The sequence below is a fragment of the Pelophylax lessonae genome (assembly GCF_965119305.1).
Source record: "Pelophylax lessonae genome assembly, chromosome: 3".
Classification (NCBI taxonomy): domain Eukaryota; kingdom Metazoa; phylum Chordata; class Amphibia; order Anura; family Ranidae; genus Pelophylax; species Pelophylax lessonae.
Window position 1 is genome coordinate 262,747,125 of NC_138770.1, and position 16,926 is coordinate 262,764,050.

The 16,926-nt window shown below is 39.6% G+C and overlaps 1 pseudogene across 1 annotated transcript; it reads right to left on the minus strand.

Annotated features, from left to right (window-relative positions):
- Nucleotides 1-7,962: 7,962 nt before the first annotated feature.
- LOC309550466 lies at nt 7,963-8,856 on the minus strand (annotated as a pseudogene). The gene has a single exon. The product of its transcript is annotated as an uncharacterized misc_RNA (transcript).
- Between the last annotated feature and the right edge of the window lie 8,070 nt (nt 8,857-16,926).

A 16,926-nucleotide genomic window follows, 5' to 3' on the forward strand; every position in this document is an offset into this window, starting at 1 on the left:
ATTTTGGGATGTTCGGATAAAATAGGGCCCAGAATCCGGTCATTTTTTTAAAACCGGCAGGGGTTTTTAAATAATATTCTTAATTAAAAAATGTTGGGTTGAGTAAGAAGTAACAAATGAATTTTTGAAACTTTGATTGTCATTCTCTTTCAACCTTGGACGTAATAGAGGATCTATCAACAGCTACTGTATCTCTGATAGTAGCATCCAGTTGATTAGCGTCATACCCTTTTTCTACAAATTTAGTTTTAAGAGCGTTAGCATGTTGTAGGAAATCATCTTGTCGGGTGCAATTTCTGCGTAATCGCAGAAATTGTCCCTTAGGGACAGCATTAAGCCATGATCGGTGATGACAGCTATCGCGTGGAATGAAGCTGTTCCGATCTGTTTTCTTGAAGTGGGTGGTAGTTATTATTTTGTCATCATGTACCACCAAATTTAAATCAAGAAATGTGATTTGCGTAGGGCTGCTGGTATAGTCCATTCTGATACCTCTATTATTGGTGTTTAAGTGAGAAATAAAAGAGTCTAGCGAGGGGGCGTTGCCATCCCATAGGAGGAGGATGTCGTCGATGTACCGCCGCCACAATATTAGTTGCGGCGGTCGGTTAGCAAGGACGACATCCTCCTCCCACTTGGCCATAAACAGATTTGCCAGGCTGGGGGCAAATTTTGCCCCCATCGCGACTCCCCTATTCTGTAAATAAAAAGTATTATTAAACCAAAAGAGGTTATGTGACATAGAAAATTTAATGATGTCTACTATGAAACTCTTTTGTTCTTGAAGTAGAGGACTCCATTGGTCTAGATAATATCGTACAGCTTCTAATCCCTGTTCATGATCGATTATGGTGTACAGCGACGCTACGTCGGCTGTAGCCATAATATACCCTTCTTTCCAGGGGACATCCTGAAGAATATTTAAAACATGGGTGGTGTCTTTAAGGTAGGACGGTATTTGTTTAACCAGGGGTTGCAAAAACTCATCTGCATATTTGCCTATTCGGGAGCAAAGGGAATCTATCCCGCTGATTATGGGGCGTCCCAGAGGTTTAGCAGGGTTCTTGTGCACTTTAGGTAAAAAATAAATAATGGGCAAACGGGGAGCAGAGGGAATTAAAAAAAAATTTCTTTTATATTTAAAATCCCTTCTCCATGTGCTTTATCCACTAAGGATTGTAATTCCTTTTTGTATTTGGAAGTAGGATTGGAGGCAAGGACTTTGTATGTGTCTCTATCGTTTAGGATATTTCTCATTTCGGAGATATAGTCCTCTTTGTCCAAAACTACTATACCGCCCCCCTTGTCGGCGGGGCAAATTACAATGTCCTTGTTATCACAGAGTTTTTGAAGCCCTGTGTGGAATTCATCCTTAGTGGGAGGCCTTTTTACTCTGATGTCTTCAATATCTTTGAAAACAAGGTCTTTGAAGACCTGGACCGAGGGAGCAATTTTTCCTGGAGGATTGAACAAGGAAGCATTGGCCAGAGATGTATGCACATATCTGTGGTCAGTGTTATTTATGGTGTGGGTAGGGTTAGAGATGATGTATCTCTGGATGTTCAGCATCCTGACGTACTTTTGCACATCCATAGAGACACCAAATTTATTTAGCGCCTTCGGAGGTGCAAATTTTAATCCGCGATGAAGGACGGCTTTTTCATCGTCAGAAAACTGAACTTTGGACAAGTTGAATATACCCGAATCTTTTATACTCTCCTTCTTTTCCTTCCTTGTCTGCCTCCCCCCTCTAGTCCCTCTCTTTGTTCTATGTGTCTCTTGTTTCCTCCTCCCCTGTGAAAATCCCCCTGTTGGTAATTATCTTCCTGTGGGTACTCAAAGGAAGGATAATTTGAGCGGGGGGTATTCCTTGGTGGATAGTACTCATTATAGGGTCTTCTATCTGACCACCCATTATTGGGGATCTCACTAGGATGACAGGTGATGATCCTATCTCCAGTGTTTATAGGGGAATCCAATCCTCCATTTTCCAAGGGGGTAAACTGATTGTGAAGGGGTATCTCGGACCTCCTAGGTGTTACAAAATCCGCATTGGACCCTCGATAGTTATTATTATTATTATTTCCTCCCCTGTTATAGGGTGGGTTTCTATAAGGTAATTGGAAATTGTTTGAATTATTACCTCTTTGATTTTGGGGTCCTTGTTTTGCCGGAGGGGGTTTCCGTCCTCTACCACCCTTGCCCCCTTGTTGTGGTCTAGGAGGAAGAGGGAGGGGGCAGGAGGTATGGAGAACTGTGTTTGAATCTCCATTTCCTCCTCGGGAGGATTAATAATACCAGAGCCCTCAGAGTTTCTTAACGTTTGCCATTTAAAAACAGTATTATTCTTATAATCCTGTAAGTCCCTATTAAACTTCCGTTTCTTTTTGTTTCTTTGTTCAATTGTTTCTTTTTCTAGATGTTTCTTGAGTATTTCAGATCTTTTCTTATATCCCTCATCAGTTTTAAGATCAGTGAGAGACGTTTTTAAGGTCTCTATTTTTTCATTGATCTTGACCAATTTGCTTTTCTTTCTACTGATGAGAAACTGAATAAACCTGACATATTGGAACCAGCCGTCTATATCTGGTTTATCACTATGGGGATTGACTTCCCATCTGAGGCTACGGGGGACCATCTTGTCAACCACATATTTTTCTAAAAATGCGATATCCCAGTTTGTGTGGGTTTCTGAAGTCATCAGATTCTTAAGACGTAAAAAACAGCCAGCAATGTCATCTGAAACAACTCCGCTACCGTCAAATACGTCCCCCACATCTAGAACATAATTACTTCTGTATTCAAAAATGTCTATATTGACAGCCATGATATACAGAAAATGACGAGTGATAAGCAGCAGAAATGGTGTTAGTAGATACCAGTAAAAAATTATATATAGAAAATTTCCGCGCTAATATGACAATGTGATAAGTGAGAAAACAATTAGGCACAAGCAGCTGGCACAAAATCAACTAACAGTGATTCAAGCAAAACAATATAACCCAAAAGTGCAGCGCTAAAATTTGAATGAATATAATTATGAATAAAAATTCCAGTATTCATAAAGAAATATATAAAGGAATATGGGTAGTGTCCAAATTAATGAATACAGTCCCACAAAGACTAGTGCAAAATAAAGGTGAATCCACATGCAGGATATTCCAAGGAAGGGATTCTTTCCAGTGACACCAAGGAAAAGTGTGAGAAGGGGACACCTCTGTGATCAGGTATAGTAAGCAGCTTACCAAAATTCCGTGGCTGCTCAATTGAATGAGTCAGCCTCTCCCAGCTAATAACCAAACCAGTATGGTCGGATGTTAGACCCAAGCATTTCAGAATTCCGTGGTTACTTTCCAAATAAGAGGGGCCGCCTCTCCAGATAGGTGGTAAGATCGATGTAGTTAAGGGATGTCAGGCTTAGTACTTCTCAGTTAGCTCCATCAACCATAAATGAATATGTGGAAAAGAAACAGAAGCCCATAGCGTGATCCTGTAAAAACTTAGGCAATATTTATTAAAAAAATTTACTCACACATTACAGATGATAACAGGCATGAAGAACAAGCTGATCATAGGGCAAAAGTGCGGCGTCCCGCAAGTTTCCCGAGCAGCATATAATGTATCACAAACAGCCGGCTTCTTCCAAGGGGCGTGTGGACGTTGCGTCTGGAGTCGCCAAAGTTTCGTCATCAAAAGACGTCGTCTGGGCGTGACTCCAGACGCAACACACACGCCTATGTACCCCCGTGTCTCCGCCGAGTGACCGTCGGCCGCCAATCACCACACAACCGCTGAATGCAGAAGTGACGTGCGTCCGCCAATGGTCATTCAGGCTCAGCAACGGAAGTCAGGTGGTCAGTCGGCGGAGATATGTAAACAGGACGTGACGATCTGCGCCTCCCATTGGTTACCGCACCCAGGAAGCAGAAATCACAGGACGTCACATAGTGAATGTAAACAATAACAAATACAAAAAGAAAGCGGGCGCCTCGGTACTCAATAGAAATCCGAAAACAACAAATTATTTATTCTGTAAGTCCCCCCCGCACAAAATAAAGCGCTGCATAATGACGATGTAACGTAAATTGTAAGGATGGCAATGTTTAAATGCACAAAAGATCGGAGGTCAGCTCGATGGCTTTGATGTTGATCGCATTAAATTGGGGTACCAGGCACTCATTACAAAACCTGAAGGGAAAATGTGTATCCGAATTTAAATAATCTCATAGGTATATTGCTATAACAGAATAAATGGGCAATATTATGTCATTACATCTCGTTACACAATATGTGAATGCCATCTAGTGGCCAAAGTATACCATTAAACACAAAAATAATCAAAAAGACAAGTGATGAAAACGTGATAACAAATGAATAAAAATGAATAAAAAAACTGTTAGTGAAAACAGTGAATTTCTGAATAAATAATATTCATCATATAATATAGACATACATGTGAATGACCCCATGTAATAAAAATATTATTAAATATTAATTTAAAAAATAAATATTCATTATAATTATAAAAAAAATCATTATATCCAAAATATCATTGAAGATCACTTGTAGTGTATAAGGTGCTATGAAAAAAGTGCTTAGAAGAGACAGATCATTGAAGATCATATACAAGTGTGTAAAGTGCTAATAAAAAAATATGGTAGCGAGATGTAGTCCACAAAAAACATTCTAAAATTCCAATATACCCATATATCAATCAATAAAAACATCAATCGTTAAATTTTAAAAAGGTTAAAAAGATAAAAGATAGATAAAAAGATTACAATCAACTATTATTAATAAAAGAGTTTACATCCCATTCCACATTTAACCCATAAGGGGTATAAGTCTTTAAAATATAGATCCAGCGAGTTTCCATTCTTGATATTTCACGTCTCGCATTGGATTACATCTTATCACATTCCTGTACCCCTACAGTACAGCAATTTGCAGTACAGGGAAAATGGGGGTCCCATCGGGTTTTTTCCCCACAGGACAGTTTTCTGAACCGATACATACAACAGAATGATGTATCTTACCCTTAGAACAGCTAATTTCTGCCACGCTTGTGACCAAGTACATAATCTCCAACAACTTTGAAGACTTCATTTTTTCTTCCCAATGATTGCCTTTGCCTATAGCAAGACTAAGAACATAAGCTCATCATAACCTACCTACTGAGTAGTTTACTTTGTTTTTTTTTGGATTGCACATTCTGCAGTGGATTGAGTAAATATTCTGTCTTTAGACAGTTTCTGTGCTTCCTGGATAGCATCGGTATCTCACTGATTGCTTTCACTAATTGGCTGGAATTTTTCTGTAAGGTGTATCTATCTCATGAAAATGAAAACAAAGACCTGGCAGTTTAAGCTGACTGTCAAAAGTGACCTTTTTTGTACTCAGTGTCTGAATACTGGGGATGTCATTTCTCCTATGTACAGCGACCTGAGGTGTGCCATGGTCGCGCTGGACAGAATGCCTAAAAGTGGGCATACTTTGAGTTTGAATGAGAAATGAAAAAAGGGGGGGGGGGTACGTGTGGGAGGGAAAAGAAGACACAAGCCGGTGGGAGTACAGGAGGAAGGAGGCCTTTTAGAGCCCAGACTCCTCCTGCAAATTCAGGCTAGCCAATGTCCAGCCTTCTTACTTGTAGTCAGTATTTGAATACTGGTAATGCAATTTCCCCTATGTACATCAACCTGAGGTGTGCCATGGTCACGCTGGACAGTATACCTAAAAGAGGGCAAAAATACGCAAAGTAGGTATAAGAGGAAGTAACTTTAATGAAAGATAAAATATGAACAATTAGTCAAGTAGATTACCAAAAGCTTGAATAACTTCACCATGGGGATCTGGAATATATTGATTTTAACAGGAGGAATTCCATAGCCCAATATATTTGATGACATGTGGTGAGACTCCTTGTTTAGATGCTGCAGATGCTGCTCCAATCCTGAAATAATGACCTGAGGATTGCTTCGGATTAAGGCCTAAATTAGCAAACACAATTCTGACATGGAAAATAAACTGTTTAGAAGGTAAAGGATGCCTAGGGAAAGGAAGTAATGGGCTGTTAAGGGGAGACCATGCGAAGCATGAGGAGAGTAGGTCCAAAACTTCGACTGGACACCACCTGCTTTTTGTTTTGTAATAGCTAATCACAAAACCCTGTCCTGTCTGTCTGTTTTTGTTGTTGAGAAGTTGCAGAGGGAAATGATTAGGGAATCTAGTGAGACTGCCTTTGAGTAGTACAGGTGCATTGTAGCTGGCCTGGGATACAAAAGAAGCTCAAATAGATGGCTGCCTTGAGGCCAAAGCTAGGACTCAAGCCAAAAGGGGACAGGGATAACATGTCTCAAATCCCTCGGGAACATCTAGCCGGTAGTCGGCAACGTGTTAATTGTGACTGATCCTGACTTTTCTAAATACCCTTCAGTATGGCTTAAATGAGATGAGCCGCAAAAATGGAAAGCCTATCAGGATTCTGTAGGGACCTGAAATGCTGGATACCTGAGAGATATAATTTAAAGGTATTAAAGGATAAGGACAATTCGCTATGGCAATAGGCAGCGAAGACCATCATGTATTTGACGTCTCCAGAACTAATACAAGGGTATAGGGTCATAAATCTAACAAAGCCTTCAAAGCAGTACTATAGGCTTTAGGTGTATTTCTAGATAATAAGTATAAACGAAGTTAGCAGCATGCTCCCCGAGTGAGTCTATACCATTATCAGCAGGGAGAAAAGTGGTACCGGCTTGCCCCCTGGATCTGCTTCTGGGTGCTATGAATGCAAAAATTAAGACGAGATAAGGCATTTGCTGCCATATTATTGTATCCACTGATAAATTCACAATAATAATGAAATTTGCATGTAAGGCCTAACCACATCACTCTATGGATAAAGGACATATTGAGGAGGGACCCTGATTTTCCTTTGTTATTAATTTCAGCTATGGTCAAATCATCTGTAAAGAAAGTCACTGTAATACCAGACCAAGCAGGACCCCATGTAACTGCTGCTGCAACTATCTGGTAGATTTCGATTAGACCAGAAATCTGAGCAAACCTAGGTATATTAAACACCTCTGGGGGCACACAATCTGGTCCCACATACGTAGATCAGCTTGTGCATCCGCTTGCAATCTGACAGCGGATTCTGTGTCCTGGTACAGGGGTAAAAGGGCCAATAACCTGAAAACGAACTACCTTCCTGAGGATTGATCCTCGTAGCAAAATTAGGCATACCCAAAAGTGACTGTAAATTGTTTTTGCAACAGACCAGGGACCAAACCAAAATATGGTCTGTTGTATCCTACCAAGCCTCTCTTGGGGCAAACTAGCAATTAGGAGATTGGTGTCGAGAGTTATACCTAAAAAAAGGTGATGACGTTAGAAGGCCCTTCCTCTTTATGGGCAGTAATGGGGACGTTCAAATCCGAAAAAAGTTCTGTGAGAGATTGAAGACCCCTAGGAGGCTGACCAGGGCTCTCTAATAACAAAAAATCATTTAGATAATGGATAACCCTTTGACAATCTTTACAGTTAGACAATATCCAACTAAGTGCTTGGGCTAACATGTCAAACAGCCAAAGACTACTCTTGAAAGTACTCTTGAAAGTACTACCCGAAAGTCAATTTTGTGGCAAAATAATAACGCCTGCACCATTTGAAACCATGCCATTGCCATAGAGCAGGTTTGATAGGGAGGAGTTTAAAAGCATCAGAAATGTCCACTTTAGATAACAAAGTACACTTACCTGTCTGCAGATTCATTTATTCATTTATTCACAATTCATACACTATAAGAGCATAACTGCCCGCCAATAAGAAATTACCACATTCAAATGTTTCTGATGGTAGTGTGATGAGGCCAGTGTGGAAGCCTTCAGAAAAACCCTCCAGGAGAAACTGTCTGAAAGCTGGGGATGAATGGTGTTTTAAACAAACCCCAAAAGGGCCACGTTAATTTGGCTTAGTCAGGAAGCTGGAGGGTTTGACAGGATAGGTGGATTTGTGGTGTGCTCTGAAGCAGTTAGCGCATATGTAAAGGAGTCTACACTGGCTGTAATTGCAGACCGAATAATTAAAATGATTGCATAGTTGTGCCTATCCCAAGTAATGTATGGGTCTACCAAGCTTGTCCATCTGACCTGGGAGTCTAAAGGATCCATTAGCTGCTTGCTTGGTGGTGCCCGTATGGAAAAAATTTTATAATCTGGGACACCAAGTAGTGGTATGAGCTGATGATTGACAATTACTACATACCAGGGATTTTTGATTGGCAAAGTGCCTACAGAAAAACTCCATTTTGATTTTACTTCAACAAGTAACCACCTGGAATTGTGCCCAAGGGACAGTCACCTTTGCTGAAAAATACCGGTTGTAGTCATAAAAAGTGGAACTACCATATTTATGAGCTAAATCCACCACTTTATGCAAATATAGATCCAATTCCTCCCTCCTGTTGGGACTAATTGATCAAATGATATCTCTATAAATGCCAAAAGCGGAAAAAAACTCTGCTAAGCCAAGTGTGCGACTGAGTCTCAAATCCCTCGTTTTAAGGACCACTGAGACTTCCCTGCAAGCATACAATTTATTCTCAGCAATATCCTGAGAAGCTATGAGAAGGGAAGCCAGGTTCACATCTTTCCCTTCTAAAATGTCCTTTTTAATGTTAGCAAGGATGAAGTGGGCAGGGGACACAGAAGGAAATATAGCTAGAGAAGAAGGAGCTGCCACTGGTAAAGGTATGCTGACATTACCTGAAGGGGTGCTAGGTTGAATAGGGCTGTGGGCATAGGTAACCCTTGGGTGGGTCTCCATCACCTCTATCCTGTATTGCAGTTTTTGCATGTAGAGAGTGTGTTCACTACTGCATGTAGCTGAGTCAGTGACGTAAGCATAGAAACGTGGTATGCGCTAGTAGATGGGCATGGCTGAGATGGGCTGGGGAATAACAACTTCAACCATTCCGCTTTCCTAGCCATGGCCGGGAAAGGAATAACTCTATATTGAAGCTCTGCTATAAGCTTAGGTATTGTCCAATGCCTTAGGGATGGAGCGCTACCATGCTCCGAACCCCTAACAGAAGTAGGAGGGATAAAAGTGAATTTGTCCCATTCCGGGACTTGCAACATGTTTAGATCTGTGGAAGAACCAACCAGAGAAATTAGAAAATGAACAAAAATTGATTCTAAAAAAACAAAGACACCTCTTCATGCCTTAACTATGTACGTTAATGTGGATGCTGCAGCATAAAACAGAACAACAACAGGGATGTTACCTAGTGACAGTACCCCTTGTGTATATGCAGTAAGCGAGCCTGAGAAACCTGTTGCGCAAAGCCAAGCAATTAAAAACAAAAAACTCAGGGCTAGTGTACCTACTGACCGTGGTTGGTAGAATAGGAGTGTAACTAAGTGAACGTGTGATATATGACGTGTGTTATACAGTAAAGGAGATTGTATGCACTTCAAAAACTAAAAAACTAAAACCTCAGCCCATATGGATCCATGGACATGACAGACCCCGTGTATGTGTAATACAACAAGCTATACAAACCCATGAGATGAAATGAGAAACACAGAACACACCTTGCTGGCCCTGAATATCAAGCTGCGATCCGCCTGTATCAATATATCGCAGTTGTATGCAATGAATCTAATCTGATGGGAAAAGGTTTAACAAACATACTAAGTGAATAGGAGAACAGAAGAAAGGCCACTGATATTTTAAGCTAAAATCAACATAATAATGGTGCCCAGTAAATCTCCCATAATGAACGCTCAGTATCGGCAGGAGGAGGATGATGTGTGCATGGATGTGACAGGCCAGGCAGGGGGCAGGTTAACAATGGGTTCTGCAGTGCTTAGCTACCCTCAACCAGGCTGTATGATGCCAAGCGAGCCCCCTGCTGAGATCAGGAATTTGAGCGGTGACCGGGCTGCATGCTCCCCGCCCCCCTGCAACAAGCAAGGTGTGCTCACAGGACTACAACTTAAAAAAAAATGCCCCAATGAGCATCAGCACCTCCTCTCCTCTCCCTCAGAGATCACTGTCTCACACCTACCTGCAGATCATCTCGATCCCTGGGTTGCTGCTCTCGAAACACCCACACCAAGCACCCCAACAGGAACCAAGCCACAGAGCCAGAGGAGAGTGGAGCAGACACCCTCCCTGTCCTATGGAAAGTCGGAGCTGGATCTCGGAAGTGACATATAGCCGACTGCTATACCAAAGAGATATGAAGATACAAGTTGGAGTGTAGGAGGGAGGAGGCCTTATAAGACCCAGACTCCTCCTACAAATTCAGCCTTCTTACATATCAGTATTAACAGTGCAGCAGGTACCCATTCTGAATTGCTGGTGTCTTTCTTAAAGTCAGTATTTGGACTCTTATGCTCCACTTTACCTATGTGGCTTTGGGTGGATCTGCCAATTTGTTGCCCTGGGGGTGATATGTCCATCCTCAACTGTGCAGAACTGGAGGCACTTTAGGATTTGATACATGCTGTGCCCGGATACCTGATGTTAGAATAAAAGGCATACCTTGACAATAGCTCATGTTGTCTCTTTTATACCAAACACTTTGGTTTACAACTTTAACTTGTTCCCCAGGTTTGTCTTAGTAACAGTTGTGGTTTAAACGGATGTGGTTTTAATATTTTTTTATCATCTGTTAATGATCTACATATTTTTTTATGTTGCTATTTTTGTACAGCAACATTTAAAATGCAAACAGTGTATTGATTTGCCTGATTAGAGAAAAGCTTTCACACAATAAATATTTCTGGAGAAGAGTTATAAAGCTGACTTCCTAGCTAACTGTCAAGAAATGTCTTTAAAATGTTAATGACTATGCAAAAGCAAAATGTTCTTTTACTTCTTTGGCATTTACATAGACTAAAAGAAGGATAATTTTTATTCTTGTTTTAACTTTCCATGATGCAATTCCTGTTCAGGCACACTAGAAATGAAAAATAACTTTATGCAACCAGATCTTATTTTTCCAACAGGATTAAATTGCAGTATTAATATTATACCAATTTACTAATGTTAGATATTTAATAGTATAAAATAGTAGTGTATTACTAAGGAGGTATAATAGTTCAGCAAAAAAAAAAAAAAAGGCCTCATGTATGTACTGCAGATTTCTCTATTGTCTAGTGAGATTTCCTTTTTACACCCTTAAAAATCTTGCACCTCAAAACATATTTTGTTAGCCACATGAATGATATTACCTACATTTTACTTTCCAACAGTAGTAGTAACATTAAAAGTAGTTAGAGAAGTAGCAGAATATGTATTGATAGTGAAATACTTGTAGAAAAAGCAGTAGTATAGTAATACATCTGCAGCAGGGGTAGATGTATATCTAGCTATTAGTATCAGTAATAGTAATGATATTTGTAATAGTAGAAGTAGCACTGAGATAACTAACATAACAGTATACCTAAAGTTTTAATGGCAGTGTAGAAGTATAGGCTTTGCTGTGGGGCAGCACAGCGGCTAAGTGGTTAACACTTGTGCCTGGCAGCACTACGGTTGTCAGTTCAAATCCTGACTATGGCATTACCTGCCTGGAGTTTGCATGTTCTCCGTGTGCCTGCATGGGATTCCTCCCACACACCAAAGACATGCTCAAATGTTAAATGGCTCCTTTCTAAATTGGCCATAGTATGTGTAAGTTAGAAACCTATGATTGTAAACTCCTTAAAAGCAGGGGCTGATGTGAATGTACAGGGTTTGACTTACTAAAACTGGAGAGTGCCAAATCTGGTGCAGCTCTGCATTGAAACCAATCAGCTTCCAGTTTTTTTCTGTCAAAGCTTAGTTGAACAAACTGAAGTTAGAAGCTGATTGGCTACCATGCACAGCTGCACTGGATTATGAACGCTCCAGTTTTAGTAAATCAACCCCATTATATATGTAAAGTGCTGTGTAAGCACTGTGCTGTAATGAAAAAAATTAAAACATTGCTAGCAGCGGTCATTTGGTAGAAGTCTTAGTAATACAAATATAACATAAATACTAGAATATCTATTGAAGAAGCAGTAAGAGTAGAAGGATATTAATAGTAGCGTTAGTAGTTTAATTGTATTAATCAAACTGCAATAGTAGTAGTAGTAATAGTAGCAGTCATGGTAGAAGTAGTAGAAGCCTAGATGAAGTCCATACAGCATTTGTCAATGTCTTAGTTATCTTAGGCCCACAGTTAACATAAAACAGATAAGTGAGCATCTATTCATATTTTATGGAACTTATTCTCTACCGTTGTCTCTTTTATCCCACAGCTCAAGCTTGCCAGACGTTGTAAATGCTGATTCACAGGTATCGTAATGTTATTATTGGACGTCTCCTCTCCCAATGGGTTAGTTTTGCAACAATACGGAGCTTTATTTTCCTCCCTTCCTGGAACGTCTCAGCCAGTCAGCCAGCAAGGTGACTGCAAATGTCTTATTACTCTCAGCTGTCTTTTCTCCACTGATAGTGACAGATTGCTGTTATTGTCACCATGAATCACCAAACAGAAAACCTTGTTTCCATTCACTTAACTGTAACAAGCATGCAAATAAGCATTTAAAAAACAGCATTTTATATAGCTGTTTGGCTAGCTGTCAAGGCCTGTGTTACAAGTGTTTGCCTGTGGCACTCAGTGCTCTAATAATTCCTTGGCTAACATGATTCAATTACTAAGAAGGAATGTCTGGTTGAAATCAAACAATTACATCTTTATATTGAAGACTGCACAAATGTGTGTGTGTGTTCTTAATATGTACATAATGAACATTTGCATTCTGCGTGCTTGTTGTAAAGGGTCTTTTGTGCCCATTTATTCTTTGACCTTCATGCCTATGAATGTCTTGTACAACCATGCTGCTAAATGCTCTCATTAAGACTCACCACTAACTGCTCAAAGGTAACTGAAGACATTTTGAACTTTGTGCAGAGAGCAGTAGAAGTCTGCTCTTTGTGGCAAAGCTAAAAAAAAGTATTTGCAAGACTGGGACACTGTTTTCATAATACATTTCTGGCGGTAAAATAAACATTTTGGCATCTCTGGCTGTTTCCTTCGTTGATTCATGGTAGGTGGGCATGTTAATGTATGAAAGATTCCCTTTGTATCTAACATGGGATGTCCTATTGCATGATGGATCACGTAAACCCACTTAGTGACTAAAAACCAGTTTTAGAAAACATCAGCAAAAACAGGATATTGCTTAGATATGTTCCAAGTTTCTTCATATTTTGGAAATGAGCAAGAATGGTGGTGCTACATTCTTCAGCTGTTGTATCCTTAAGAAAAGGCTGGAAACATGCAAACCATATGTGTGCTTTTAACTAATAAAACAACATGCCAAGTGTGGTGGCACAGCTCGTATCACCTAGTATATAATTGCACATGTGTTCATTCACTTTTTATAAAAAAAGGACTGTCAACAATTTGGCATAATTATGAGAAGGTGTGACTGCATGCAATTATTTCACAGTGTAGGGAAACAATTTTGTTTTTTATAAGTTGCTGTAATCTTATATGGACAGCAAAAGACAGAGGAAGATTTTGATGAAATATATATAGCCTTGTATTCAATAGTGCATTGGCACTCACAACAAATGGAGATGATATCAAGGTCCACTCACTTGCATAAATATAGTTCCGCACAAAATATAGAATATAGAATATACTCACCTAATCCTCCAATCCTCCAAGTGCAAGATCAGTCCCTGCACTTGAAACCCCTACAGCCTAGGGGTCTTGTGCAGTGGACTGTTCCTGATGTCATAGACATCATAGATTGGTCAAAGACCGGCTCTGGATGTGAAGATGCCAGGAACAGTCTGTCTCTGGATGTTGGGTAGCACTGTTTTCCAGGGGATCGAAGGATCAGGTAAGTAAGTATAGGCTCTGTGTTCAGCCCTAGACAAAACAAGTTAACCCATGCAATGCGGGTACAACTATATACATTATATATATATATATGTATATATATATATATATATATATATATATATATATATATATATATGTGTGTATATATATATATATATATATATATATATATATATATATATATATATATATATATATATATATATATATATATAAAGCTATTTATAAAGCATTTATAAAACAGTAAGACATTCAATAGCTACCTAAATACACTTAGGCCTTACACAAAGAGCTGGTTAAACAGACAGAATATTATTTAAGCAAAGTCAGCTGGTGCATGCCCAAACTCTTCATCTAACCTAGGCAGGGAGATATCTGCTATGGTAAATAAAATATATTAATTAGTTGATTGGCCTTAATATGATTGCTGAAACAAAATAGGCTGGGTAGAAGACCCTTATTTTTGGCATCCACATCAATCCTCATTAGATCAGTGGTTTGAGTGGCATAAAGCAAGATTATTCCATCTATTTACATGTCTGTTGCAGCAGAAAAAGGCAGTCTTTTAATTCAAGAGATAACTTGTCAGTGTTTCACTTACAGCCTTGCAGTCCCTGCCTACTGTGTTTAATTAAACAAGACAGGCATGGCTTTAGGAGGAACAGATTAAACAATGCTAACCATTAAATATAAAATAACATAAATTAAAACAAAAAATAGAAGTGAAGGTTGATAAAATGGCTTGGTCTGAAGTAACATTTGGTTTACAGCCAAAAACAGATCTGCTACTTGTGGTTTTATTAGCATGTGGTCACCCATTCCATGCTATAACATGCTTTGTCCCAGGACTGGAAAGTATAGGCATTGCCGGAACTTACTCGTTGGATTATTTAGCACCTACAGGATTAGACTCCACCCAGCCTGACAATCAAATTCCTTTTTTCGTCATGCCCAAGCCAACACAGGTTGTCTGAGCATTAGTTTTATTTCCTAGCCCCAGTCCATGTTATTTCCTGTGCTCCTGTTTCTTTATTTACTGACTTCAGTGTGCATCTTAATATGCTTGTTTGCCCCCTGTTCGCCTGTCCTTGTTTTTGATATTTCTTATTCTTGTTCTATCCCTGTTCATTTGCATCTACACAAGTGTGTTTAAGGTCCAAAACCTTCTACAATCACCAGTAAATCCATCACTCCTTGAAGGATGCTCTGGGAAAAGTCTGGTGTGTGTACTTATACTCTGCCCTTCTGCCATTTCACAAAGTTCACACTGTGTGCAGAGTGGCTCACAGCAGGGGTCTAGCGCATCCCTGTTCTCCATTTCAGGAACGAAACAGGCCCACATTTTTGCCTGAGCTTGGACCTGAAACGGAGCCAAAGACACAAAGAAACCTTGTGTGTCTATTGAGAGCCGGTCACAGTCTCCTGTCATGCGAATTTGATGCAAGGAAACCTGCATCCAATTTGCCTAAGTGTGAACCAAGCCAAAGGCAAAATTTTATTTTTTCTTAGTTTTAGGTAGGGTGGAAAGGGATTAGAACAGTTGTCAGCTTTTATTGCTGTCTGTGCCCCCAGTTAGAAAAATTCATACTCTCTATTTGTCCTGTTAACAGTTATCATCGAAAGAAAATCCTAAACTTTGGGTTGACACCAAAACAGTAATAGAGGAAAAATCTTCCAATGGGGATGTTCCCCATTGGTGACCCTACGACAATCTGGGATTCCATGATTTTGGAGGAATTGGTTCTCACTTCCTGTTTTGGCTATGGGACAGGAATTGAAGGGAAATTTTCCCAATAGGACACAGATAAAAAAAAGAAACAAAAACAAAACTGACAAAGGTTACCCTCCTTTACTCTATCGATAATGAAAAAAAAAAGATGTTTTGCCTATAGTTATCCTTAAGGGCTCACACGCTTGTCAACAAACAGATATCACAAAGGGTCCACTATCTATTTTTCTAAGACAGTCTGTTTCTGTTTCTGATCAGCTGCCATCTGCACATCTGTGCCTGAAGGCCGCAAACTGCTGCAACCACCATTAAAGTTCATTACAAGATACTCTGGTAAAGAACTGGTATGTGTTTCTAGACCCTACCCCTCGGCCATTTTTTGTGCTCACAACCTTTACAATGAGTAGATACTAAAGAGGGTCAAACCAGTTCTCCGCACTTCAAAAATTTCCTGTTTAACTTATTACCTTCTCTACTCTCACCTACAAGGGCTATTCCTTGTATCCAATTCCATCACCTCTGCCATTTGACTGTTAGGTTTTTTTTTTTTTCCGTAGGTTTTTTTTTCTCTCCTGCAAGGCAATCGACTATGCACAGTTTTTATTGTATTCATCTGACTTTTCCATGTTACTGTTTTCTATCAGTTTCCACCTCAACTGGCCTTTTGGTTTTTTAACTGTCCTTTTTACTGGTTGCCCTTGAATAATCCACATTTTGATTTTTATTGATCCACTGTACAATATTATGTTAGAATGAGACACTTAATAAATAATTATATTTAATGGGTTCAGTAGGACAAATCTCTTCAATGGTGTGATTTACAACTGTGTTGTACTGTACGTGTTAATTATTATTTCCTGTTCCCCATTATTGGTTTATCTGAATGAGACTTCCAGCTCCTTTGGAACATTGGTGTCTACTTTTTCTATTATTTTCATTCAAAATAGCTGCTTTACATAAGAAAACCATTTGCAGAGAATACCACAAGAGCTCCTGACAACCATCACCTCTGCAAGGTCAGTGTCTGAGCTGGTGGCTTGATCTTGTAAGAAACCAATATTTTATTGATCACATAGGGGCAAGGTAATATTTAAGCTTGGAACATTATTTTTAGCACCCAAGTTGCTTTGCCACTCCTGACTACTGCTTCTGGAAGCACACAGTTGTCCATAGACTGGCCCTGAAGATAGCAGCAAAAAGTTGAGGAAAAGGGCAAATAATCAGTGCTAGAAAGACAAGTGGACGCACTGCATGTTGGAGAAGGTTGTGGAGAAAAAGGACGCATGAGTAATAAAAAACAAAA